We start from the raw sequence: 26,635 nt of genomic DNA, 5'->3' as shown, positions 1-26,635 counted from the left end.
AAAGAAAACTACCAATGTACAAAACACAGGTGTATAAATAGCCCAGTATAAATATATCTTGCACAGATAGTCCCTCCTCTTTCTTGATGTGACATTCCAGTTCAGATCAGCATAGACACAGCAACAGAATGACGTGAATGCAGACAGCATACAGAAGGGTAACTGTCAATCATTTTTATCTTTAGATGACTTCTCAAGTAGACTTGGTAACTGTAGATTAAACAACTACAATACAATAAATAGGGAGATATTAGAGACAAATTAGATAACAGTAAATAACTCTTATAGTGGTGGTATAATACTCTCCTCCATGTCTTTAATAAAATTAGGATTTTGCTACATTAAATATTAGAAAATGTATGGTTTACATCACTACCAGAGGCTCCTATTACATATGTTGAAAGCATGTTAAACTACAGAAAAAATTATGAGAAACTGGTTCGCAAAAGAATAATTTGAAAGTTAAATTTGGAGATCGGACAGCTGCTTTTAGAATATCCTCAAACCTGGCTCCAGACCAAAAGGTCTTGGGGCCATAGCTCCTCTAGAAAAATGAGCGCCTAAAATTGGATTACTAGATCCAGCTTGAGGCATAACCCACTTACCCTTTTGTGGCTGACATGGTAAAAAAACCTATTAATTGAGGCTTCCTGAAGGAATAGACCAGACAGAGTAGTACACTGTGCAGCTGACACATTCAGGGCTCTTGCATCAGAAACTATTTAAAATGTAATTAAATCATGTAACATGGGAAGTGTGGCAAGCAAAACCTTTATACTGAGGTAACAAATATGTGACCAAGATCCAAACAACTTTAACACAGTATCGACATCCCACAAAGAGGAATATTTTGCAGTATAAAGAACATGGATCCTAACTCCATTAGAGATCAACAAATGCTCTTAAATCGGTTTGCCTCATATGTGGATATGATTCAAAGAATTTTCTGATGTGTAGGTGTTAAATGTTTTATAGAGCTTACTTGATGATGCCAAGCTGTTCAGAAGGTTAGCTTCAACTGATATATCTGCTGTAAATGGATCGGTGTTTAGCTCCATGCATCCACCAAAACCAGGTAGACCAAGCAGATTATCTTGGAGCCCAGGATGTTCTGATAAAGTTGCCAGATTGTGTTGAAAGTTGAAACTAGAAAGGTCTAACAATTTAGCCAACGTAGGAATCAATTTTCAGAAGTAAGCCTCTCCTGTGTTCTAACAGTAGCACACCATTTGCATTACCAATAAAATAAAGTACATACACATGAGCCAAATGTAATTATTCAACAAGATTGATTGTCTTACTCATATTGGCCTGTTCAGCCATTTCAAAGACTTTCATGAATGGGACCCATACTATAGAGAAACTTGACCTGCTATGAGGACCAATACTGATTGATCCCTTTTGTTGTGTCCTCGCCAAATTATGCGAAAAATTTCAATAGGCTAGGGTCAATGGATGGAGAAGCTAATACCTAGTTCACAATAGAAGGATGATAACACTCTGCCTTTAGCTTATTACCAACTATATTTATCTAAAAGAATTATTGTCCTTGCTTACATGTAATTAGTTATATCCAGCATTGTGGACCATTTGACTGATAAAGGATGAAAGAGCAAAGAAGGGTAAAAAATCAGATCCCTAGTGGATCAATTACCTAAGTCAAAGAAGAGATATTCACACTAAAATAAATTAGGAGCACACCACATCTTGTGTCTGTGAGGACCACACCAGTTCAGATCAGAGCAATCATGGCTATCTAATTCTGAATCTGCTGAATATATAATGACATCTGAATCATCACCTACCAGCTGCTGTAAAGAAACTCAGATTTATTTTATGAATGTGAATCTACCTCTATAGAAGAGGGCTTCATATCTGGCTGACAGTCAATATCGAAGTTGAAAGAAGGCCTCTCGGACCTTGTTTACACATTTGGAAATAAAAAGAGCAGAAGTTGATGAATCAGATTTCAAGCATGAAAGTTTTTTTTTAAATTGGTTTTGTTGGATAATCTACCACATACTCATCTTAGGGGATAGTCATACATTTCTTTCTTTTGTTTCCATTGCAAATACAATAAAAGGAATATAATACACTCAAAGGTCAGGGGGAAAAGTCAAAGTTTCAGGCTGGCTGCAAAAGAACTTGGGACGGGATGCAGGCGCAGGGTTGGTCCTGATTAAGGTTATACTGTCGCACTTGTATACTTTTTTGGTTCTTTTTCTTGTCAATGGCCAGGGGCACAGGCTACTCTGCAGCTTTAATCTGAAGTTGAGCTCAACAAACGGGCGAAGTTTAGTGGCCCACCAAAGCCTTCGTTCTCAGCAACGTTCAAGGCTACCTATGAACAGGCAAGTAGTGGTAGTCTATAAGCATCTGACTCTGGGCTCAAAAAATGTTACATTCTGAGGAAGTGTCAATCATATCATAGGGTTGTGAAGGTGGTCCCAGAAGTCTGGAGAGGTACAAATAGTCGCTTCTCTGAAGTGCTCCATTTCTAAATGTGGTTTAATAAATGCAGAAGGTTGTGCTGTATAGCGGAAAGAGATCATGACCAATAGCTCAGGTTATGAAAAAATGAAATGTGTTCCACTTTCTCAGCCTCTCACCCCCCAATGAAAAAACCCAAACCTTAAAGAATACAACATTTCTCCTAAAATATAATTAACAAAAATGTGTCTAATGGAATTAAATAAGGATAACAAGATTGGTTAAAGAACGTAATATGAGATTCCACTACTGGTGTCTAAACATTACAGCTGATAATACAAGGTCATCTTGTTCCATTTCCCAGCCAAGTTGGGGAGTCAGTTGACCCCTTCCAATAGAGGCATATTTGTGAGCTAAGGCACTACATGCATAAAGGCATTTTTACAAGTATAAATGACATGACAAATGTAGAGAAACATTAAAAGGATGCCCTGCCATCAATGGCAGACCTACCAGTTCTCTGCACTAACAGCGCTGCCTAAGTTGGGGGTTGGGGCAGTCAATTATGTAATGAGATCTATGAATGAAGTGAAATAGATTATTGGACTAATCGCTTTCACCTGCGTCAGTGTTCACTGCTACCTGGTTAGATGTCCTATGCACAATTTTTGGCGGGGAGTGTGCAAAGAAAAGTTTAGACTGCCTCCCACAGAACTCCCCTGGGTGATGAAGTCTTTGCTATTTCCCACTGTGCAAGAGCACAGTCATGACAGTAGGAAAAAAAGTGTCCCAAGTACTGTCCAGTAACTAGCCATCACATGGATGCGTAGGACAAGGCTTTCTGCTTCCTGAACCAGTATAGATCCTCAAATATATAGTGGTATTCCTCAGCTCAAGGAATACATTTGTTTGTAGTTGTGGTTCAACATCCTGTAGCAGAGAACCCTCATTAATGTAAATCTAATTAGTGCAGTGCTGCAACCCATGTGTACTTAACCACAAGGGGCACTCTTTCCCTGTGTTACATTTCAAGTACAGCCATTACATTGTGGCTGTGCTTGTGGGCATTTTGAGGGGGAACAGAGCCCACCAGCAACAGTCTATGAGACCCAGACCCTGGCAGCAACATTCCATGACACAGGGAGCTGCTCAATTCCAGTGGAACCCGAGATAGGCCCCACCAGGCCACCCCACCATCACCATGCTCTTGCACTACCTGGACGGTCCCCACACCATGCCCCCAAGACAGAACGGCAGCTGCAGTGAGGCTCTCCAGGTCTCATTATCTCTCATGCCATAGGTGAACAATGCCCCAGCTCCTGTGCAAACAGGCCATAACACGTAGCGTTGCTACTCCCCTCTAACCAGGGCGGGTGCCTGACGCAACACACAGGCCATGTCACCCCTGGCCTGACGATACCAGTCAAAGGCACAACCTCAGTAATTCCTGTGAGGCCTGCATCTGCTCTTGGCACACAGGTACTTTACAGAATGATTCCCTCCACAGAGGGCTCGAATTGAAGGATTTCTTTATGACATTGTAGGCTGGTGGAGAGGAGTCACACTACAGTACAGTTGTTTTAGCTGACAGCACTTTAGAGCACCCTCTTCAGATCTTTCTTGTTTAAAGCACGGAGCCTCTACAAGTCTATTTAGTCTGCACCTTAATAATGACATTGACAATTTTTGTTCAATACTTTGAAGAATAGACCCCATTGAGAGCAAAACAGCAGATTTTAACTGACTTAAGAATTGCCTGAGATTTCCCTTAAAATCTCCTCACTGACATCAATAACTGACTCCATAATTGTGCAATAGAATATTGGCCACCAAATACCGTGGTTCAAAAATATCAAGGTCCAAGCTATTGACTTTACATTTGTGTACTGTAAAATACTAGAATGCCAATAACAAAAATATTGCGGACCAAAATATTGACTTTCTGTAGCTAAGTAACTACAAATTTAAATGTAACTATCATTATTGTAAAGTAAAAAAAAAAAGTAAAATATTTTGTTAAAAAATGTAAATCATTTTTACAAATGATGTATCAGGTTAAAAAATAAAAATTAATGTAATACTTTTTTAAAACATTAATTTATTAACCATTTGTAATAAAAAAAGAAATAATATCTAAAAATATAATATTATTTATAAATTCATACAGTTAACTAATAAATATAATAATTCTTAAACAAAACATAAATTAACTTAAAATACTAATGACATATAAAACAAATATATATATATATATATAAATATTGATTTTTTAATAGATTTATAAACATATTATTTAAAGCCATTAAAGGCACATTTTATATATATATATATATATAACTAAAAATAATATTTATCAATTCAAAAGAAGCATTAAAAAAAAATTGAAGCACACAACACAACCAAAAAGTGCAAAATATTATTGATTTAAAAAATATACTTTTAAATAAAATTCCCTCAAAATATTTTAGAAAAAAATATAAACAAATAAAAATGTAACTAACTCTTATCTAAAAACAAATAAAAATAGGAAACAATTCAAATACACAAATTAACAACAATTCTAAAACACTTTAGGACACAACACACACTAGGGGGAGGGGTACGATTTATTCTTCTATATATCTAATTAAAGAAAATGTAGGGAAAATGCATATATATATATATGGGGATCAAATATACTATTCTAACTCCAGTCCAACAAACACTAAGTGAACTGCGAGCATTACAGGGAGACAGATTTACTATTCTAACTCCAACCTAACAAATTATGTAGAACATGCATCCATTGGGGGTTAACACTTACTATTCCAGTCTAAGAAACATTGTGGAAAATGTAACAATTAAGAAGGTGAAGTTTAAAATTTTAATTCCAATGTTACAAATGTTGGGCAAAGAGCATATATTGGGGAAACATAAAATCTACTATTCAAATTCCAGTCTAACAAACACCGGATAAAGCATAAACATTGGGGGTGGGGAATACATTTACTAGTCTATTGCCAAACCAACAAAGCTTGCGGACAGTGTAAATGACTACATTGTGGGACGTAGGTCAAATTTACTCTTCTAACTCCAACTTGCAAGGATTGAAAGAAATGAATACATTGGTGGAGGGGGGGTCATATTCACCATTCTGCCTACAGTCCAACCAACTCTAGGGAACATGCATATAGTGGGGTTTGGGGGATGCTGAGATTTACAAGTATAACTTCAGTCTAACAAACAGTGAAAAAATGGGCATATAATAGTGGTGGGGGTGTTTACTATTCTAATGCCAGTCAACAAACATTTGTGGACGAACAGACATCGGGGGAGGTAAGATGTACTTCTCTAACTCCAGTCTAACAAATATTGGAGAAAGTGCATACATTGGGGCCTTAGGGAAATTATATTCATTGTTCTAATATCTCTAGTTCAACAAACAGTGGGGAAAGCGCACACAACATATGGATCAAATTTACTATTCTAACTCCATTCGAACAGACACTGAGGACAGTGTATACATTTGAGGGTCATTTACATATCATTAAATATCTTCTCATTTTAAATTTAGCACACATCACACTCACCCATAAAACAAACATAAACCTAAAGTGTCTGTAAAACACATACTAATTACTTATATATTTTTTTTAATTTAAATTATTATAAAATAGTTCAATTTTTAACAGTCAACCAAACCCCCAATATACCAAAAAGGTTTGTTAAAAAAAAAACAAAGGCCGTTAAAAATTATATTAAAAATATTTTTCAATAAAATTAAGAAACCAATTGCAAATGTGACAATTTACATACTATGTTATTCACTTCATCGGAATTTATGAATAAGTCAATTAAAAAAAACTACACACTTATAGACTACTAAATGTCACACCCCAAGTTTCAATTTTAATACATACTCTATAAAAATATTTTACGTTTTAACGTAAGAACAACACTTTAATTTATTAAAATAACACATACAATCAATAATACCAGTTAATATATTAAAACAAACACTATCCACTCAATACATTAAACCAGCAACCCAAAATTAAAATATATTATCTAATTAAAAATATATTAAACAGAAAATTAATAATTAAAATATAGAACAAAAGTAACAAATTAATCAATTAACACTAATAAAAATCTAATTGAAAAAATAACACCAAGCTAATCCCCAATGTATCCAACAACCCACAATTGAAATTCAGTACATAGGGGGTCATTACAACATTGGTGGTAAAAGCCGCTTACCGCCGTGCAGAAGACCTCCAACAGACCGCCGCGGCCGTGGAATACCGCCACGGTCATTATGACCCACAGCTCGGAATCCTCCAAAATCCAGACAACCACACAAGTCCGCCACACCAAAGGTCAGTGATAAACTGGCGAAAACAAAACCTCCACGTCACGCCAACAGGAATACGCCCACACTATCACGACCCACGAATCCACGCAGCAGTCTTTCAACCGCGGTATTCTATTGGCGGTACACACCACTGCGCTCAAAATACACACACATTTACAAAACACTACCACATTGGACATTTCGAAATACACACACCTGATACACATACACACACCACTCCCACACACCCAATACAATATAAAACACACACCCACAAACCCCTACGACAACAATTGCGACAGAAGGCCAGAGAGAGACTCCACCAGAAACAACAATAGCATCCACAGGAACTCAACACCATCACTCACACAACATCCACGCACCTCACACAACACACCCCTAAATATCACCCCACACATCACAACACATAGCACCCCACACATCACCCACACCACCCCATGGCACCGCAAAGACACCCCAGGTTTTCTGAGGAGGAGATCAGGGTCATGGTGGAGGAAATCATCCGGGTAAAACCACAACTATTCGGATCACAGGTGCAGCACACCACCATAGCTAGGAAGATGGAGCTATGGCGAAGAATCGTCGGCAGGGTCAACGCAGTGGGACAGCACCCAAGAACTAGGGATGACATCAGGAAGAGGTGGAACGACCTACGGGGGAAGGTGCGTTCCGTGGTCTCAAGACACCACCTGGTGGTTCAGAGGACTAGCGGTGGACCCTCACCTCCTCCCCCAGAACTCACTACCTGGGAGGAGCAGGTCTTGGCTATACTGCATCCTGAGGGCCTTGCAGGAGTAGCAGGAGGAATGGACTCTGGTAAGTCAAACCTTTAACTACCTCATCCCCCACCCACCTGCATGCTATCACATACCCCCACCATTGCCATCACCCCATCACTCCAACTCCTCACGTATGTCCCAATATCACAAACCACACATCCCAAACCCAAGCCCTGCATGTAACACCAAAGCATGGACATCCATCACCAAAGCATGTCCACTACACGTACCCATACACCCCCCTAAACCATTATCACACAAGGTCCTACACAGGAATGCAAGCACTGGGGTACACGGTCACCCACCCATTGCACACTATGGCACATCAGATGCAATAATCATGCCTTTACACCCCTGCAGGACCCCTACCCATTGTCACCGGACAGGAGGTTCCAGACGTGTCTACTCCACCCACAGAAGAGGCCCACAGTAAAGACAGCAGCTCTGTCCAACTGGATCAAGATGACCAGCCCGGCCCATCTGGGACCTCGGGACAGTCGGTTCCCCTAACACTGGCACAGGCCACTACAGAGCTTGCCCCCTCTGGAAACACCATCGCAGCACCCACCCAGCGGGCCCATACCTCTGTCCCCAGGATACGTCAAGCAGCAGTGTGTCCACCACTACAGGGAACCCAGGCTAACCCACCACCCCAACAACACCAGGGACCTGGGGGCAGTGGTAGTGGGCACACAGTTCAGGGGACAGAGGCACAGGAACACAGGGGAACTGGGAGGACTGCTGTGCGACAGGGGGAGGACAGGCCCAGGGAACCCACTCTCCACGAGGCCCTCTCCAACATCATGGGAGCCTACCACCATTCCCAGGAGACGATGGCAACGGTACTGGCCAAGTTTCAGGAGACCCAGCGGCTGCAGGAGGAACAGTATTTGGGCTTCAGGGAGGAACGCAAATCCATCAATACCACCCTGGGCACCATTGTAGGGGTGCTGAAGGAACTCGTCAACACCAGGATGGACACTGTGGCACAACAAGGGGCCCCTGACACTAGTCTGTACGATGAACTGCCCACCACCTCCGCCGGCACTAGTGGACAGGAGGCACCGCCACAGGACCACCACACCAGCACCCCACCCCCTGCAGATGGAGAACCACCCCGCAAGCGGTCCCTGAGATCCAGGACAAAGACAGAGAACAATGCCAAGACCCCGCCAAGAAATGAGACCACCCTGATTGTCATCCTTCTGTCCCACTTTGTCACCCTGTCCATCCATCAACTGCCCCAGCTCCACCTCCTATGCCCCTTTGGACAATGCACCTGTGAGACTAATAGACTGGACTCTGCCATGGACATTCCTCCACCATCACCCCTGACCATTTTACCCACCCATCCACTAATTTGCACTTCAATAAACACCCTTAAATCACAAATCAATCAGGAGTCTGTCTGTGCTTTCGAAAATGTGTATTAGCAATAACAGTGGAAAAATGCTATATCCAATGTAATGTCAACATACCTATGTCACACAGCTCTAGTCCATGCGGAAACAAAGCAGATGTCACACAGTGGGACCCACATCTCTGAAATCGTAAGGGAAAGTGACAACTCAGTGACCATACACTGGGTGAAAATGACAGACAGATGAGATGTAGTAGATTTAAATCAGATGTAGCAGGCAGTGTTGCCTTCTTACCTGTGTCTCACTGGAAGTATTGATGAATAACCGTATTTCTGTTGTCGATATCCTCTTCCTCAGCTTCCTCGTCTTCACTGTCCACAGGCTCCACAGCTGCCACAACACCTCCATCTGGACCATCCTCCTGCAGAAAAGGCACCTGTCGTCGCAAAGTCAAGTTGTGAAACATACAGCAGGCCACGATGATCTGGCACACCTTCTTTGGTGAGTAGAATAGGGAACCACCTGTCATATGGAGGCACCGGAACCTGGCCTTCAGGAGGCCGAAGGTCCGCTCTATAATCCTCCTAGTTCGCCCATGGGCCTCATTGTAGCGTTCCTCTGCCTTTGTCCTGGGATTCCTCACTGGGGTCAGTAGCCATGACAGGTTGGGGTAACCTGAGTCACCTGCAAATGTCGAGGGACAACTGTTAGACACACACTAACTCATAGGGACATCCCCAGACCCAGACACCTAGTCACACTGTATAGGGTCCATTTCCTCACCTAATAGCCACACACGGTGCCTCTGGAGTTGCCCCATCACATAAGGGATGCTGCTATTCAGCAGAATGTAAGCGTCATGCACTGAGCCAGGAAATTTGGCATTCACATGGGAGATGTACAGGTCTGCCAAACACACCATCTGCACATTCATCGAATGGTAACTCTTCCGCTTTCTGTACACCTGTTCACTGCTGCGGGGGGGGACCAAGGCCACATGTGTACCATCAATGGCACCTATGATGTTGGGGATGTATCCCAGGGCATAGAAATCACCTTTCACTGTAGGCAAATCCTCCACCTGAGGGAAAACGATGTAGCTCCGCATGTGTTTCAGCAGGGCAGACAGCACTCTGGACAACACGTTGGAAAACATAGGCTGGGACATCCCTGATGCTATGGCCACTGTAGTTTGAAAAGACCCACTTGCTAGGAAATGGAGTACTGACAGCACCTGCACTTGAGGGGGGATTCCTGTGGGATGGCCGATAGCTGACATCAGTTCTGGCTCCAACTGGGCACACAGTTCCAGGATTGTGGTACGATCAAGTCTATAGGTGATGATCACATGTCGCTCCTCCATTGTCGACAGGTCCACCAGCGGTCTGTACACCAGAGGATGCCGCCATCTCCTCACATGCCCCAGCGGACGGTGCCTATGGAGGAGAACAGCGAGCAGAGAGTCAACCAACTCTGAGGTACGTAAACACAGCTTAATTAGAAAAATGTAGCACATCGACATATGCCTGTATTAGTGTTTAAGCAAGGCCTAGATATGTGTGACACAGTCCAAAATAATGCCATGTGGCCCCCTGAAATGGCGACTGCCTGACCTGTAAAGTGGGACAAGGGGATATGAGGTAACTGCGCTGGCGTTGTACACCGTCACGGTAGGCAGTCGAAGACCGCAGCGCAATCCTGCATTGGTTACCATTGGACCCTATGGGTCCCAGGAGCCAATGACGATGTACGCCGGAGGTTACGGTACGCACCACCGTGGACGTGACCGCCATTTTCTCTCTGTTCAATCACTTGATACCTGATCTTCGACAGGACAGGACCTACACTGCAAGTGCTGCTGTGACCTCAGTCTGGAAGAGACAATGGCTTGTGTGTCTGGGGAAAGGGCCCCTGCCTTCAGCACGGAGGAGTTGGACAAACTAGTTGATGTGGTCCTTCCCCAGTACACGCTACTCTACGGTCCTCCAGACAAATAGGTAAGTACACTGTGAGCATGCTTTATGGGCAATGCCTGTGTAGAGTGGTGTGGTTGAAAGATAGGGGGGAGGGTTAGAATGAGGCGTGCATGAAACGACGGTGAGTGCATGTGCGTCATGGCAAGGGTAGGGATGCGGGCCAATGACAGTGACGGTGTGGATGGTTATATCTTCTCCTTTTCCCCTATACTATTCCGCCCACCAGAAGAAGGACATTTGGCGTGCCATCGCCAAGGAAGTCCGGACCCTGGGGGTCTACCACAGACGGAGCACCCACTGCCGGAAAAGATGGGAGGACATTCGCCGCTGGAGCAAGAAGACGGCGGAGGCCCAGCTGGGGATGGCCTCACAACGTGGGAGGGGTGCCCGTTGCACCATGACCCCCCTGATGTTTCGGATCCTGGCGTTGGCTTACCCGGAGTTGGATGGGCGCTTGAGGGCATCACTGCAGCCACAAGGGGGTGAGTACACTCTCATTCTGCTGATTCAGCGCGCATTGTAGGTGTCTGGGTCGGGGAGGTGGGCTGTGGTTTCCCCTAGGCCAGGGCGAGTTCAGTAGGCAAGGTCCCTTCTTAAGGCAGGCCCTGTGACACCCCACCCCACCTGTGTACAGTGCCAACTACACCTAGTCAGGCTCCTGTGACATCCATGTGTGCAGCAATCGGGCATAGCCTTGTAACCCATGTCCCTGGGATTGATTAGGGAACTCCAAGTGCACGGCGTAGTGCAGGGGGCTTCTGTGTCTGTAGTGTCCGCCAACGGTAGCAGTATTGCATGCACTGAACATGTCTTTCTTCTGTCTTCCCCCCCTTTTTGTGGTCTCCCTGTTCTTGTATGCATTAGCATCATCAGGCGGCGGAGCAGTGGCACCGGAGCAGGAGGGAGCTGCATCCCACATGGCCCTGGAGGGCGACACAACGGAGTCTGAATTCACCAGTGGGACAGAGGTCGAGAGGAGCTCCACGGCGGGGACAGGAGCGGAGACCAGAGATACGGACTCCTCCTCTGATGGGAGCTCCCTTGCAGTGGCGGGCCCCTCTGTGCCCCCCGCATCTACAGGTACAGCTGCCAACCCCCGACCAGTGGTGCCAGTAGTAACCGGCTTCTGGAGTGCGCCAGGCAGCAGGGCAGCCAGTGTGGCAAGGAGCCAGAGTACGGACAGTCCCCCACCTGTAAAGCACAAAAGGTTGGCCAGTGCCCGGCGGGAAAGTGGAAAGAAATCAGCCACCAAAGCCGCTCCCAGGGGTACAGTTGGGAGTGTGGAGACTGCTGCGCCACCATCCAAGGTGGGGAAGGGGCACAGTAAAACCGGCAAGTCTGGGGAAATCTGCACGGCGGACAAGACCGCCACCAGCACCTCTGCCCAGGACAAGACCGCCACCAGCACCGCTGCCCAGGACACCACCAGCACCGCTGCCCAGGACACCACCGCCACCAGCACCGCTGCCCAGGACACCACCAGCACCGTTGCCCATGACACCACTGACACCAGCACTGCTACCCAGGACACCACCGCCACCAGCACCGCTGCCCAGGACACTACCACCACCAGCACCGCAGGGCAGTGAGCGCCAAAGTTTCTGACGCTATTGAGGCCGCCACGAGCTGGATGAAGCACTCTGGGCACCAAGCCCCCTCCAGAACCAGTGGAGAGTCACATCCACTACCTCAGTCCTTGGCAGGATGAAGAACTCTGGGCACAAAGCCCCCTCCAGAACCAGTGGAGAAAGGCATCCACTACCTCAGTCCTGGGAAGGATGAAGCACTCTGGGCACAAAGCCCCCTCAAGAACCAGTGGAGAAAGGCATCCACTACCTCAGTCCTGGGCAGGATGAAGCACTCTGGGCATAAAGCCCCCTCCAGAACCGGTGGAGAGTCACATCCACTACCTCAGTCCTTGGCAGGATGAAGCACTCTGGGCACAAAGCCCCCTCCAGAACAAGTGGAGAAAGGCATCCACTACCTCAGTCCTTGGCAGGATGAAGCACTCTGGGCACAAAGCCCCCTTCAGAACCAGTGGAGAATGTTATCCACTTGAGAGACTGTGGTTTTGCACTCCCCAGGATTGACCAGTGGGCAAACCACCCACTGTAGAGACTTGAGAGACTGTGGCTTTGCACTCCCCAGGATTGAACAGTGGGCAAACCACCCACTGTAGAGACTTGAAAGACTCTGGCTTTGCACTCCCCATGACTGAACATTGGGCATGGAGCCCCCTCGTGGATCTGGAGACGTGCCTGTGAGAAAGTAGCTTCTTTCTAGCCTTGTTACCCCCACTTTTGGCCTGTTTGTGAGTATATGTCAGGGTGTTTTCACTGTCTCACTGGAATCCTGCTAGGCGGGGACCAGTGCTCATAGTGACAACCCTATGTTGTCAGTATGTTTGTTATGTGTCACTGAGACCCTTCTAGCCAGGACCCCAGTGCTCATAAGTATGTGCCCTGTATGTGTTCCCTGTGTGATGCCTAACTGTCTCACTGAGGCTCTGCTAACCAGAACCTCAGTGGTTATGCTCTCTCTTTACTTACAAATGTGTCACTAACAGGCCAGTGACTACATTTACCAACTCACATTGGCATACTTGTACACCCATATAATTCCCTAGTATATGGTACTGAGGTACCCAGGGTATTGGGGTTCCAGGAGATCCCTATGGGCTGCAGCATTTCTTTTGCCACCCATATGGAGCTCTGACAATTCTTACACAGGCCTGCCACTGCAGCCTGAGTGAAATAATGCCCACATTATTTCACAGCCATTTTTCACTGCACATAAGTAACTTATACGTCACCTATATGTCTAACCTTCACCTGGTAAAGGTTGGGTGCCAAGTTACTTAGTGTGTGGGCACCCTGGCACTAGCCAAGGTGCCCCCACATTGTTCAGGGCAATTTCCCCAGACTTTGTGAGTGCGGGGACACCATTACACACGTGCCCTACACATAAGGCACCACCTATGTGTAGCGTCGCAATGGTAACTCCGAACATGGCCATGTAACCTGTCTAAGATCATGGAAATGTCTCCCCAATAGATCCCCCGGGTCTCTAGCACAAAACCCGGGTACCGCTAAAATGACTTTCTGGGGTTTCACTGCAGCTAATGCTGCTGCCAACCCCTCAGACAGGTTTCTGCCCCCCTGGGGCCCAGGCAGCCCTGGCCCAGGAAGGCAGAACAAAGGACTTCCTCAGAGAGAGGGTGTTACACCCTCTCCCTTTGGAAAAGGTGAGAAAGGCTGAGGAGGAGTAGCCTCCCTCAGCCTCTGGAAATGCTTTGATGGGCACAGATGCTGCCCATCTTTGCATAAGCCAGTCTACACCGGTTCAGGGATCCCCCAGCCCCGCTCTGGCGCGAAACTGGACAAAGGAAAGGGGAGTGACCACTCCCCTGACCTGCACCTCCCAGGGGAGGTGCCCAGAGCTCCTCCAGTGTGCCCCAGACCTCTGCCATCTTGGATTCAGAGGTGTTGCTGGCACACTGGACTGCTCTGAGTGGCCAGTGCCAGCAGGTGACGTCAGAGACTCCTTCTGATAGGCACTTACCTCTCTTAGTAACCAATCCTCCTTCCTAGGTAGCCAAATCTCCTTTTCTGGCTATTTAGGGTCCCTGCTTTGGGGATCTCCCAGATAACGAATGCAAGAGCTCATCAGAGTTCCTCTGCATCTCCCGCCAAAGGATCGACTGCTGACTGCTCAGGACACCTGCAAAACCGCAACAAAGTAGCAAGACGACTACTAGCAACCTTGAAAGCCAGCCTCATCCTGCTGGCTTTCTCGACTGTTTCCAGGTGGTGTATGCTCTGGAGATAGCCTGCCTCCTCCCTGTACCAGGAGCTCTGAAGAAATCTCCTGTGGGTCGACAGAATCTTCCCCCTGCAACCGCAGGCACCAAAAGACTGCATCACTGGTCCTCTGGGTCCCCTCTCAGCACGACGAGCACGGTCCCTGGAACTCAGCAACTCTGTCCAAGTGACTCCCACAGTCCAGTGACTCTTCAGTCCAAGTTTGGTGGAGGTAAGTCCTTGCCTCCCCACGCTAGACTGCATTGCTGGGTACCGCGTGATTTGCAGCTACTCCAGCTTCTGTGTACTCTTCCAGAATTTCATTTGTGCACAGCCAAGCCTGGGTCCCCGACACTCCTTCCTGCAGTGCAAAACCTTCCGAGTTGTCCTCCGGCGTCGTGGGACTCCCTTTTGTGACTTTGGGTGGACTCCGGTTCACTTTTCTTCTAAGTGCCTGTTCAGGTACTTCTGCGGGTACTGCCTGCTTCTGTGAGGGCTCCCTGAGCTGCTGGGTGCCCCCTCTGGCTCCTCCTCCAAGTGGCGACATCCTGGTCCCTCCTGGGCCACAGCAGCACCCAAAAACCTTTACCATGACCCTTGCAGTTAGCAAGGCTTGTTTGTGGTCTTTCTGCGTGGGAACACCTTTGCAAGCTTCTTCACGACGTGGTACATCCATCCTCCAAAGGGGAAGTTCCTAGTCCTCTTCGTTCTTGCAGAACTCCAAGCTTCTTCCAACAGGTGGCAGCTTCCTTGCACCCTCAGCTGGCATTTCCTGGGCTCCTGCCCACTCTCGACACTGTCGCCCCTCTTGGACTTGGTCCCCTTCTCTTACAAGTACCCAGGTCCAGAAATCGACTGTTGTTGCATTGCTGGTGTTGTTCCTCTTGCAGAAACCCCCTATCACGACTTCTGTGCTCTCTGGGGGTAGTAGGTGCACTTTACACCTACCTTTCAGGGTCTTGGGGTGGGCTATTTTTCTAACCCTCACTGTTTTCTTACAGTCCCAGCGACCCTCTACAAGCTCACATAGGTTTGTGGTCCATTCGTGGTTCGCATTCCACTTTTGGAGTATATGGTTTGTGTTGCCCCTATACCTATGTGCTCCTATTGCAATCTACTGTAACTTTACATTGCTTGCATTACTTCCTTTTGCTATTATCTGCATAATTTTGGTCTGTGTACATATATCTTGTGTATATAACTTATCCTCATACTGATGGTACTCACTGAGATACTATTGGCATATTGTCATAAAAATAAAGTACCTTTATTTTTTGTACTTCTGTGTATTGTGTTTTCTTATGATGTTGTGCATATGACACCAGTGGTATAGTAGGAGCTTTACATGTCTCCTAGTTCAGCCATAGCTGCTTTTCCATAGCTACCTTCTATCAGCCTAAGCTGCTAGAAACACCTCTTCTACACTAATAAGGGATAACTGGACCTGGCACAGAGTGTAAGTACCCTTGGTACCCACTATAAGCCAGGCCAGCCTCCTACCGTGCCCTCATCCGGCTGAGGTGCCCCCCCTTCCCTCCCCCCGAGGTGCCTGTTTTATTTCTATCTGATGCCCCAGCAGTGTTCTCTCCGTCTTGTTCAGGTATTGAGTGTGGGCCTCCCCCATGCCTTTTGGGCCCAGTGGTCCACGGACTATGATATGGAATCCCTTGGACTTGTATTCTTGGTGTATATATTTGTTTATAGTGTGAATATCTTTATATATGTATATATTTTTTAATACTAACTTTGAATATATTACAATCATTCTACTCATTTCCTTTTGTCCTTGCATTCTTCCAGGGGGTTTGGGGGTGTAACTGTGATGTATCATGATGTATTTGTGTGTGTGTTGTCGTGGGTGAGGGTGGGAGTGTTGCGTGTGTGTGTCACTGTTTTTTCCCTCCTCCCTCCCCTGTGTCGTAGTTGCAGTACTCACCGTGGTCTTCGCCGCCAGCATTCGTGCTCCTGGTAGAGGAGCAGGAAGATAAAGGCTGGAAGAATCTGAAGTTCCGGTTCCATGGCGTCCTGGTTCCTCGTGGGATGTGTAGAGGTGAGCGTTTCCCCTTCCAAGTCCTGTTTCTGCCGTGTTTTTGTTCGCGGTGAATCCGCCCCGGAAAAGGTGACGGATTGGCCTGTTGTAATTCCGTGGGCGGTACATTGTGTTCCGCCTGTCAGTTGGCGGTTACCGCCGCGGTGTTTGTTTGTACCACCGTGGCGGTCGGAGTGTTAAAGTGGCTGTCTATGTTGGCAGTTTCCGCCACGGTCGTAATTCCATTTTTTTTACCGCCGGCCTGTTGGCGGTTTTACCGCAGCTTTAACACCGACAACCAGGGTTGTAATGAGGGCCATAATGTTTTTTTTTTTTAAATAAAGAGGCAACAATGAAAATATATAGCAAAAATTATAAAGAGGTCATTAAGACATTAAAGAAACATTTTAAAGCTTTAATATTTTTTTTTAATAGGTAAACTGTCAAGTAAATCAACAAAAATGTTTAAGAAGAGCTAAACAAAAAAATGAAGGAACAAAACACCTATGGGACTGTTGGGATCAGCAAGGGAGAGAAGAAACTATGGGCCTCATTACGAGTTTGGCGGTTGGATGCCAGACCGCCATAGTGGTGGCTGCCAAAAGACCGCCATGTTGGCGGTCATACAGACTGCTGTATTACGAGTTACAGAGGCACGACTGCCAAAAGCCAGCCAAAAAAGCAACCCCGTCAGGACTCTGGAGGGCGGGAAATAGGCGGTCTGACCACTGGTACCGCCAGCCCATCAACCAACCACCGACCGTATTACAAGTCAAAATCGCAATGGTGGTCCGAACTGCAGCAGTTCATGGTCACCAAGGTAATACCGTACACCACATTGGATGCATTTGAAAATAACGCAGCTGACACATATTCCCACACCCAACACACCTACAAACCACACCATAAAACACACCCCTTCACACACCACAATCCTTTGCATCTACAACGCTACACATAACAAGATACAGCTCAAAAAAAGAAAATTCAAACCATAGATTAGGCACCCCTCCAACTTTCACAACCATATATCCCACATCCTCAACACACACCCATCACATCCAGTTGCACTACCCCACTCTATTTACACCCCACCACCTGTTTATTTATCCAGCACCCACCCATTTATTAATCATCACCACCAAGTCACCCCAGAAAAATCCCTGTTTCACAGACGACAAGTTAAGAGTGACGGTGGATTAAATCATTAGGGTAGAGCCACAATTATTTGGATCCTAAGTCCAGCAAACTACTATTGCTAGGAAAATGGAAATGTGGCAAAGGATAGTTGACAGAGTGAATTCTGTAGGCAGCTCCCCGCGCACAAGGGACGACATCAGGAATAGGTGGAACGACCTCGTAGGGAAGGTTTGTTTCATGGCATCCAGGCACCAGCTTGCGGTCCTGAAGATTGGTGGTGGTTCCCCACCTCCTCCTCTACAGCTCACATCATGGGAGGAGATGGTCTTGGCCATCCTGCATTTTGAGGACTTGACAGGAATACCTGGGGGAGTGGAGTCAGGTAAGTCACCACACAAAATATTGCACCAAAAATGTCTTGTCATGCATGCTCACTGATCACCTCTAGCCACCTTCACTGTCCTCCCACTGACCAGCCCAGTCACCACCTGTCCAAAGACCACTGTCTGCCATCTCTCCTGGGAACTAGACTCAGCTGGGGGAACCATCTCTCTGTATAGTGTGTGTAGCACAAGGAATGACAGCACCACAATTCCCAGCAGGCACTATTCTACAATTACAAAAACCAGAACAGTGTGCTACACTCAAAATTACCTTGTTCTGCAAATCCCTAATGAAAGGTACTCACCTGAAAGGAGGACAAGTGTACAGTGTGTGGGAGTAGGTCAGGCACTGAACAGAAATGCCAAGGCCGGGGGCAATTGTTGTGTTACCCCCCACAGCCAACACAGTGTATCCAGCTACAAAACATGCTTCTCCCTCTACTCACCCAGTGAACTGTACTCACCTGAGAGGAGGACAACTGTACACTGTGTGTGATACAGGGAGTGAAATGTCTAGAACTCATAGGAAGATCCCTTACTCTCACTTCAAGCAACAGTCCACCTGCCAAAATACAATTTCCTGGGAATTCACACATGAAGTGCACACACCTAGGGGAATTACATTGAACAACTGCATGTAGTACAGGTAGTCACACGACTGCTAAGGCCAGGAGGCCCTGTCTACCCAATCCAATGACCCAGCCCACTCTGCATATCTCCAAGTATCCTTGCTGGTATACTTGCTATGGAAGTCTACTCACCTCAGAGGATTAACAATGTAAACTATGAGTTGTGATTTCAGTAAGGTCACTGTAAATCCCAGGAGGACCAGGCCATGCAACCTCAAACACCAGGCCAGTGCCCATATGACTTAATGCCACTGTCCCTGAACTCACTAATTAAGTTAATACACCTGGGATGGACAAGGATACAGGTCGTGGTACACCCTGTGATGTGGCAACACGCCCAGATCCATCTTGAGCAGCTATGCCAAGGTGAAAAGAGTGTGGAGGAAGGACAGCTCAAAATGTCTGGAAAGAACATCTAAGTCTGATTTAAGGCCCCAAGATGCGTCATCTGAATGGGCAGACAACACCAGTGAGCCTCAACCTGACCACATCAGCTCCTCCCAAACCTGTGGCCTCTACATCTCAGGCAGCCAGTCGTCCCCAAACCTGTGTCCCAATGACAGTCACTAACATCCTGTGCCCTCCAGTCCAGGTCCCTCTGTCACAGCCAGCCAACTCCGACAATGAAGGACCTGGAACCAGTGGAAGGGGGCAGGCTTCATCAAGGGCACAGGAACATGGGTTGGGTGCGCGGGAAGGATGGTGTGGCCCGGCAGCAAGAGGCTGCTGGTGATGCCCCTGACCAGGACACTATCAGCCAGGTGATGGAAGCCTACCAACATTCCCAAGGCCTGATGGGACAGGTACTTACCGAACTCAGGGAAATCAAGGAGTTGCAGAGGGACTTCCATGGGGAAATGCATGAACAGTGGGAGGCCTACAATACCAACATGGCCTCCCTAACAGAGGTGCTGAGGGACATTTAATACTAACCTGAACTGGGATCGACAACAACACTCCACCCCTTCCGTAGGCTCATCTACACCAGGCCCTTCATCAGGGCCAGCCACTGGAAGGAAGTCCCTGGCAGGGGAAGCAACCCCCTCAGAAACCTCTGCTTCTGTAGTTACTGAACCCCCGCAAGCGGGGACGTCCACCCAAAACTCCAGAAGATGTGGATGGCAAGACACCAACCACTGCCAGCAAGTGACGACTTCCTGATGTCACTCCTTTGTGTGCCCCAGATTCACTCTGGTGACTGTTCCCTAACCACTTTCCATTTTCCAGGGTAGTAGGACACTGGACTTTGGACTTCAGATGTTGTGGCCTCTACTGTATTGATTGCATCTACCACGACCGATCTCTTAACCTTACTTATTTTTTTCCAGTATCACTATCAGATATGTAACTAAACAGACCTATCACAAAAACACTACCTACCACCTCTTTTTTTTTTTTTTACTTTCTGAAATGTTGAATGGTAATCACATGTGAAGCACATGAGTAAGACATATGAAGGTAATGGAAGTAGGGAGATGTCTCAGGTAGTGTCATGCTGAGGATGACTAGCAACACAATGTCACAAGTGTCTGGTCACACCAAAAACCTGGAGAGTTATAGCCAAGAACGTCTGAACCATATTGAGTCAGGCCAGATATCCCAAATGTACCATCCCCCAGACCACACAAAAAGGGCTTTGCAAGTCCTTGTCCTATAGATTAGGCTAACAGTGTAGTGGATGTTGTCACCAGCTTGACGCTTATCACATACCAAAACCAGGTCTGCCAACTTAACATACGCCATGGCACAGACAGAGAACAGTACAACATTTCCTAAGTCTAGGTCCTTCCCATTACCATGAGCAAGCATCTGGTGGAATGTCACAAACCTGTGTCAGTTTTGTGGCACAGGCACACTGGCCTGCAATGAGGAAACACATCGACAGCCACAAAAAGATCATACTGGATCAATGTCAACACAGTGGGAAGGTAGAATGCATGGACTGCTCAGCATGACGTTTCAAGACCACATGATCACAAATATAAGACCATTGGACAACACACAAAAGCAAACAAATGTATTGTGTATTTCAAATTCCTAGCCACACACTGTCCAGGCTGCTTGGGGACAGGACTCAGGCACCCCAAATCTGTGACCAACATTACCTGGATCAATCCATCTCCACTTCACATATCAGACCAGCAACAGCTACCTGCCAATGACACAACTCAGAAATGTCCTTATGAGGATGGCATGGTGAAGACACCTGGAAAAAAGAATGAAATACATGGAGTTTAGGCAGGTAAAGGCATACATATGACCCAATGCTCATTAAAAATTCAGTTGTTCCACTGACCATGCAATGAGACTGACCCAAATAAAAATCTTCAAGATAGTCACGTTCAAGTCTGACTTAGCTAGCAAACATTGCCTGTATAATGCATACCATGCAATGCCCTGCCTCTTGGAAAAAGAGATACCGTTTCCAACACATCCTGACTCCTACAGTTCTCCATACAGCCACAATAATCACACAACATCACATACTTACACTCAAGTGAAGAAGTGATTGATGAGATCTGCCAGCATGTCTCCACCTTTATCTTCACTTGGCATTTCCAGAGTCTCAACCACTGGCACTTCTAGTTCACCCTCATCAGGAATATATGGGATATTTCTCCTCATGGCAATGTTGTGGAGCACAGCAGGCCACAATGATCTTACACACTTTTCCGGGTCAGTAGAGGAGGGCTCCACCTGTCTTGTCTATACTACAAAATCTGGCTTTCAGGAACCCAAAAGCCTGCTCCACAACATGCGGTGTCCTTCCATGAGCTTTGTTGAAGCGTACTTCCCCTGGCGTGGTTGCATTCCTCACCAATGTCAAAAACCAGGGCCGGTTTGTGCATGCAGAGTCCCCTGTAATGGAATGCGACATATGTGCAACCATGAGTCCCAAGCATTGTCTCTCTAGCAGAAGACATAGCACACAAACAAACAGGACCTATGTGACTTACCAACCAGCCAGGCCCTCTCTGGGTGCAGTCGTGTCATCAGCTGTGGAATACCGCTATTTCGAATGAAGAAGCCATCATGGACTGAACCTGGATAACGGTCACAGACCTGGGAAATGTAGAGGTCCGCCAAACAGCCAACTTGGACTTTGATGGAAAGGAAGTTCTTCCTGTTCTGATAGATTGTTCATTGCCTTACGGTAGAAACCAAGGCTACATGTGTACCATCAGCGGCTCCCACCACATGCTGGATGTGTGCCAAACCATAGAAATCAGCCTTCACAAAGACAAAGTCCTCATGTTGGGGCAAACAGAGGTAGCTGTCCAGGTGTTTCAACATTGCTGAGAGTACATCCTTCAAACCCAGACTGAACATTGCCTGGAACATCCCAGCAGATAGGGCCACTCCATTTTGGAAGGACCCTGTGGCCAGGAAATGCAACACTGACATGACTTGAGTGATGGGTGGTATGCCATTTGAGTGACTGATGGCAGGCATCTGATCTGGCACCAACTGCTGACAAAGATCCACGATTGTCTGCCTATCCAGGCGGTATATCTGGATGATATGTCTGTCCTCCATTGCTTGGAGGTCTGCCAGTGGACGATAGACAGGAGGTTGTCTGATCCTTCCATTCCCAGGGTAATTATGTAGGACAAACGGAGAGTATAGCCATCATTTAATGTGCCCCTTGCAAGATACATAATGCATGTCATAGACGAACAGAGACGTGGCATGTGAGTAGCAGAGGACATGATATACAGTATCCACCACCACTTTCAACTACACAGAAGAAACAGGTTTCACCCTTGCATTACCTCAAATGTGTACACATCACCTATCTGGTCTGCAACAATATGTGCATGTAACTTTTAACTCGGACTGTGAGTTAATGCAGCATAACCGATATTGCCCTTGGGGGTGAGGGATTGGGGCAGTGCCCCTAAATATGTTGTAACATGTGCTTGATGTCATACCAATATGATGTCAAAGTTGAAGGACCTACATGACTGGACAATGCAGCACTCATTATTCACAAAAACAACATTTTCGGAGTTGTGATGCATCTAATGTACCTATTAATGGCACTGCATGCCACTAAAATGGCTGCTGCCTGACCTACTCCACTGGACATTAGGAACCACCTGCAACTGCCAGTGGAAGCTGTCATGGCGGTAGCCAGATGCTACCGTGGCGGATACAGCCATAGGTTAATGTTGTTGCCAGTGGCGGTAATTGGCCAATGGTTGTGTCCGCTGGCAGTGACGGTCGTGTATGTGGCGGTCGTGACCGCCATCTTCTGCTAAATCCCTCACTTGAGTCCTGATACTGTTGCCAGCAAGAGCTCCACTATCTAAGCTGCTGTGTACCACTTCTGGGAGCAATCATGCCACGTCCAACAGGTGATAGGGCCTCTGCCTTTCCCCAGAGGAGCTGGAGAAGCTTGTGGAGGAGGTCCTAACCTTGTAAGGACAGCTCTACGGTGCACCAGAGGAGCAGGTAAATGCCCATGTGCACAGTTTTTTCTCAGTACTTCGACACATATTACCTTTAGACAGCCTAGAGTTTGGGCCAGCATGTCTGATTGTGGACTCAAAGCACAGTAGCTGCTGTCAGTGCGCATCAATAGGTGAGTCAATGGGCAAGTATCTGTGTCAAGTGACAGGTTTCGAGTTCTGTGACATTGTGGTGAGTGTGTATTGAGTGTTCCCTGATCCAGCTTGCGTTGGATGCACATAACTAGGTGAGGTGTCATAATAACCATCCCCAGGCTTCTCTTACCTAATAGATGTTATCAGTGTGGGATCACATGTGATTGCATGACAGCAGGAGCTGATAATGCATGTTGTATGAGTGGGTTGTTTGTAGGTTGAGCTCTGTGTATGTTGGCACAGTTATCTCATACCACATCTTGCTATGTTAGACTGCTATTTGGAAGCCAGAGCATGACTTATTATGCCCCTCAGGTCGGCACATAGGCACCACATGCTAATTGGCTGTTGGCTATATGATATACTCTTATACATATAAGTGCAGGATATGGTGTTTCATGTAGGTCTGTCTGCTGAACCTGGGGAGACCGTGACCTGCCTAATGTTACCCACAGTATCTTTCAGGATCTGGGCTGGTATGGATTCCCTTTTTGCTATGCAAGTGTGACACTGTACCCACACCCTGTATCCCAGCACAGCATGTTATGATGCCAAATCATGCCTCAGTGCCAATATGCAGTTTACTGAGCCTCTGTCTACTGCTAAGAATGGAAATGGTATTGGGCAGGCTGGTGATCTGTGACTGATGTGCTCTTATCATCTTAGTCATTGTGTGTTACATAGCCTTGACAGGTCCCTTGATCCCACAGCCCTGTTGTCACCTTCAGACAGGTCACATGTGTCCTGTGCACGGTCATTGCATTTCAGTCATTGCCTGAGTGCAAACAGTGCGTTTCTTACTGATGAGCCATAATATGTGACTCTGTTGTACAATGCAAGTCCATGTCTTTCTGAAGGTAATCTAGGCTTAGTGAACACATGTGTAGAAGTGTGTTGTTTATGTGTTGATGAAGAGACACATAGACCCCCGCCCCCTGAAGTGCCACATGCCTGCATTTTTATCTACACATGTCCACATATGGACAGGCTTGACTCTTTGTGTGCCCAACATGTCACTCCCTTCATTGTGAGCCAAGTGCGATAGACAAGTTTGTAGGCTGACTCTGGCCTGTAGGGACTGTATGCTGCGGTTGATAATCAGAGATAGTGGATGTTTATGTGCATTCTTGGCCGACAGGTTTACCTGTCAGTAGCCACTTAGTGTGATGTGTCTCATGGTGTTTCTGATCTCCGTCAGATTGCTACCTCATGTCCCACAGAAGTCACAGTAGACCTACCTATTTAGTGCAGGGCCTGAGCCGGTTGGTGTATAGGGCAGCATTTCTGGGTGTGTTTGTAGTTATTTCCCTGTGTCCGATGACTGCTATGTGCCACACGTGGGAAGTAAGGTTAGGACAGGATGCTCCTAGCTTGGCACACTGACATGCATGTGACTCAACCATTTTGTATGGGACTTCTTGACATGATTTCTTGTCTGGTCTTATGCATCCATGCAGGTCAATGCCCATCAGAAGTAGGGGATTTGGAGAGCCATTGCCAAAAATGTGTGGACCCTGGGGATCCATAGCTGGTGGAGCGCCCACTGTTGGACGAGGTGGGAGGACCTGAGACGCTGGGCCCGGAAGATCGCAGAGGCACAGCTGGGGCTGTTCTCCCATTGCTGATGGAATGTCCCTCGGACAATGACCCCCCCCCCCCAATGGCCTGCATTTTGGCAGTGGCCTACCCAGAGATGGATGGGCATTTGAGGGCAGCACAGCAGCCACAAGGGAATGAGTACAAGGCAAATTCCTTCTTGTCCCTTCGCCAGGTGATTGAGTGAAGGACTGACTGCTCCCCCTGACAATGAGGGAAGTGTCATGTGTCACATGTCATATGTCATATGGGAGCTTGTTTGTGTAGACAGGTCATGTGTTTCCAACAGGTGTGCTTTTGCTTTTGGACCTGGGACTTAGGACAAAACTAGGAAGAATCCTCAGACCTATTGCTTAGCAGGGACCAAATATAGCTGTGTGAAGTGAACAAACATTCACTATTTGTTCTTCTAGAGGGTGTAAGTTATTTCCAACAGATCACCCCTCCCATATGTTAGAAGCCAAAGGTAACTAGGGTGTGGATCACTGTACTCTGCCATGTATCTGGGGATATGTGTAGGTTGACATCTGCCATCCAGGAGCAAGTTATCTTCAGTATATGATGGGTGCTAGTGCCTCACTGCAGTCTGTGATGCGTAGGTGTCCATCATACATGTGACATGACTTACATGGCTAATTGTTCGCAGCTGTAGCAAACTACTTTCCCTTGGTAAGTGGGGAATGTGCATTGACATGAGTGATGTGTCATCGTTGTAACCAACAGTCCTTGTGCCTACATGTCAGCATGTGCTCCATTCTACTTTAAATACATAACTATGCTGCTCTTTAATGTATGTGCTACTCATGTTGATGGGATGATGTCTAAAGAGTCTCTCACAGAAATGTGCATGGGAAATTGTTGTTGTAATGTGACATATACAATATTAGTCCATTTCTTGTGGTGCCACAGACACGAGTGTGCCACCGTCATATGTCGTCTGACAGACACCACCATGCCTCATAGCATGTCATTAGTCATGCAGAACTGCAGTAGCAATGAGGGACATGACAAGTAAGGCTAGAGTGTGGACCCACTTTATATTTACCCTTGATGAGGTATGCTCTGATGTTTGCATCATCTGTGTTTTGGGACAGGGATTCACCCACAGACAGATGCCATGCTTGCCATGCCTGACATGTGGGTAGTGATGTTGCTTGTCACTGGACAACAAGTTAGGGTCCTTCTGTTGCTGATAGCAAGTTCTGTGTCTCTCCAACCTACACAGTATACTTGTTCACTACAAATACACTCAGATGTAAACATTGTAATGGGTGTCATACATTGGTGTTGCTATCCTGGCCCTTACAGAATCATTGTTGTGTGCATTCTGGAGACATCGCTCCATGAGATTTTGAAACTGACTTCATTGTTGTTCCTTATAATGTCACATGTGGGGCATGCCTGAGTGACATTGCTACTACCTCCTTGACTCATTTTGGACAGGTGTCACTTGTAGAGCTGTACATTGTTGTAATGTGTCCATAGTGACATGGGCATTTCCATATCACATACTCCAGTTTATTGCAGATTTGTACCTGTGTTAGCTGCATT

At 46.6% G+C, this 26,635-nt stretch overlaps 1 protein-coding gene across 3 annotated transcripts in view; it reads right to left on the bottom strand.

Moving 5' to 3' along the window:
* LOC138260123 (cholesterol 24-hydroxylase-like) overlaps window positions 1–26,635 on the bottom strand; it is a 247,845-nt gene that overhangs the window by 145,890 nt on the left and 75,320 nt on the right. The gene's annotated exons all lie outside the window — the stretch shown is intronic.

Source organism: Pleurodeles waltl, chromosome 9 (assembly GCF_031143425.1).
Source record: "Pleurodeles waltl isolate 20211129_DDA chromosome 9, aPleWal1.hap1.20221129, whole genome shotgun sequence".
Taxonomy (NCBI): domain Eukaryota; kingdom Metazoa; phylum Chordata; class Amphibia; order Caudata; family Salamandridae; genus Pleurodeles; species Pleurodeles waltl.
Note: the sequence above shows the minus strand (reverse complement) of the source record. Positions and strands in the feature narration are given on the sequence as shown.